The sequence below is a fragment of the Phacochoerus africanus genome, chromosome 5 (genome assembly GCF_016906955.1).
Source record: "Phacochoerus africanus isolate WHEZ1 chromosome 5, ROS_Pafr_v1, whole genome shotgun sequence".
Classification (NCBI taxonomy): Eukaryota; Metazoa; Chordata; class Mammalia; order Artiodactyla; family Suidae; genus Phacochoerus; species Phacochoerus africanus.
In genome coordinates, this window is record NC_062548.1 from 52,779,122 (window position 1) to 52,782,234 (window position 3,113).

The 3,113-nt window shown below is 43.7% G+C and overlaps 1 non-coding gene across 1 annotated transcript; it reads left to right on the top strand.

Moving 5' to 3' along the window:
• Positions 1-878: 878 nt before the first annotated feature.
• LOC125128598 (U6 spliceosomal RNA) lies at positions 879-983 on the top strand. Its single transcript, XR_007135293.1, has one exon. It is a non-coding gene; the product is annotated as a U6 spliceosomal RNA (small nuclear RNA).
• The last annotated feature ends 2,130 nt before the right edge of the window (positions 984-3,113 follow it).

Sequence of the window (3,113 nt, forward strand, 5' to 3'; positions counted from 1 at the left end):
CCACTCTAACAGGTGTGAGGTGGCGTCTCACTGTGCTCTGGGTTTTTCTTCTCCTGATGACTAGTGACATTGACCATCTCCTCATGTGTATGTTGGCCATCTGAATGTCTTCTTTGGAAAACTCTCTATTCAGATCCTTTGCCCACTTTTTAATCATATTGGGGTTTTTTATTGGGGTTTTTTATTGGGTTTTTTTCTGTTGAGTTGTATGAGTTCTTTATATATTTTAGGTATTAACTCCTTATCAGAGATAAGATTTGCATTTTTTTTTGTCCTTTTGTCTATTTAGGGCCACTCATGTCATATGGAAGTTCCCAGGCTAGGGGTTGAATTGGAGCTACAGCTGCCGGCCTATGCCACAGCCACAGCAATGCCAGATCTAAGCCATGTCTGCAACCTACACCATAGCTCACAGCAGTGCCGGATCCTTAAACCACTGAGCAATGCTAGGGATCAAACCCGCAACCTCATGGTTCCTAGTCGGATTCGTTAACCACTGGGCCACGATGGGAACTCCGGATTTGCAAAAGTTTTCTCCCATTTGGTAGGTTGCCTTTTCATTTTGTTGATGGTTTTCTTTGCTCTGCAAAAACCTTTTAGTTTGGTGTAGTTCCACTTGCTTATTTTCGCTTTTGTTGTCTTCGCCTTTGGTGTCAAATCCAAAAAATAACCACCAAGTCTGATGTCAAGGGGCTTACTGCCTATTTTCTCTTCTAGGGAGACTTGGGAGTTTATAAGGGAAAAAATGATACATAAAGACACTCACATTCCTAGAGAGGTAACAGAAGGAAACGTCATTGGTCACTTGGACTGGCTTTGTGTTTCATCCTGTTCATTTTCCACTCAGTGAGAAGTTCATTTAAAAGCCAAGTGTGCAGGCTTGCTTCAGCAACACATAGACTAAAATTGAAACGATACAGAGAAGATTAGCATGGCCCCTTTGCAAAGATGACTTGCAAATTCATGAAGCGTTCCATATTTTCTATATGGCACAAATAAACCTTTCCACAGAAAAGAAACACACGGACTTGGAGAACAGACTTGGGGTTGCCAAGAGGGAGGGGGAGAGACCTGGGGGGACTGGGAATCTGGGGTTAATAGATGCAAACTATTGCCTTTGGAATGGATAAGCAATGAGCTCCTGCTGTATAGCACAGGGAACTCTATCTAGTCACTTGTGATGGAGCACAGCAGAGGATAATGTGAGGAAAAGAACGTATATATGTATGTGTGACTGGGCCACCTTGCTGTGCAGTAGAAAATGGACAGACACTGTGAACCAGCTATAAGGGAAAAAATAAAAATCACGTCTTGGAACTGATGGTGCTGTGGCTGTGCTGTAGGCCAGCAGCTGTAGCTCCAATTCGACCCCTAGCCTGGGAACCTTCATATGCCATGGGTGCGGCCCTAAAAAGCAAAAAAAAAAAATTTTAAAAATAAAAGAAAAATAGGAATCCTTTGTGAGTTCCCACTGTGGCACAGTGGGTTAAAGGATCTGATTGCAGTGGCTTGTGTTGCTGCAGAGGCAAAAGTTCAGCCTGGCAGTGGGTTAATGATTCAGCATTGCTACAGCTATAGGATGGACAGAGCATTTGGGGTTAACAGGTGCAAATGATGCCATTTAGAATGGGTGAGCAATGAGATCCTACTGTACAGCACAGGGAACTCTACCCAGTCTTCTGGGATAGACCATGATGGAACATAATATAAGAAAGAGAATGTATATGTATGTATGACTGGGTCACTTTGCTGTACAGCAGAAATTGGCACAACAGTGTAAATCAACTGTACTTTAATAAAAAATAAATAAATGTAAATCTTGACACTGCAAACACGAAGCTAATTCTGAAAAACAAGAAGAGAGAGGGCCTGAAATATTCCGACTTGAAAGAGTGATGGACAAATAGCTATGAAGATGCCGCTGTACAAATGCTGGGTAAAAAGGCAGCTTCAGAGAACAGCGGTATTCAGAACAATTATTAACAGTGGAGGCTAGAGATCATTGGATAAATCAGCACTCAAATGGAAGTCTCTTCCTGCTACCTCTAGTTGGAATATCTGGGTCTTCAGGAAATATTAAAATGCAAATCTCAGCAGGCTTTTCTAACATCTGCATCTGTGTCTCAAAAACAGTGGTGCTTACTGGCTGTAATATGGAAGATATCAATTACGTGATGCCATCTTTGGAACTTTTTATTGATCCCATTTTGTCACTGCCCCAGCAATTATATTCACATCCCATCCCTTTAAAATGGCAATGCACCATTGATTTTTGTCTATATTAACATTAGGTAATAGTATTTTATGAACATGCATGATGTCATTTAGATAATAATGGCATTATATATTATGAAACACAGCAGCTATCAAAGAGGAAATAGTACATATCATAGCTCATCTGCAGAAATTTGTGGACCTTGAGGCTTGGCTCTGAGGGCAAGTTCTCAGGGCCCATAGTCAGCTCAGGACCTCCCCACCTAGAGAGGCTCTTTCCTCATTTTTTTCCCAACTTTGGTTCTCTTCGCAAAGGCTCAGATCTGTCCTGTGTCTCTTTGAGGTCAGAGCTGAAGGGGAATGCCCTCCCCATGAACCTGCTGGCCTGAGTGGGCAAACCAGGGGCGTCCTGGCCTTCCAGCTCAGCTGGCTGCGATGGGCAGGTGCTGGCAGAGGTCAGAACAAAGACGAGCAAGTATGGTGTGTGTATTCTGCAAGAGTGGCAATAGTTAGCTCAGAAGCTGTTACACACGTCCTCACTTTTTTTTTTTTTTTTTTAGGGCCGCACCTGAAGCATGTGGAGGTTCCCAGGCTGGGGGTCGAATCGGAGCTGTAGCTGCCAGCCTACACCACAGCCACAGCGACACCAGATCCGAGCCCACATCCGCGACCTGCACCGCAGCTCATGGCAACACCAGATCCTTAACCCAATGGGCAAGGCCAGGGGTCGAACCCACATGCTCAGACACTGTATGGTTCTTCACCTGCTGAGCCACAAGGGGAACTCTCTCATTGGTTTCTTTTTCTTGATTTTTAATTGTGGCAAGATACACGTAACATGAAGTTTACCATCTTAACCCTTTGTAATTGCACAGGTCCTTGGCATGAAGCAGTCACAT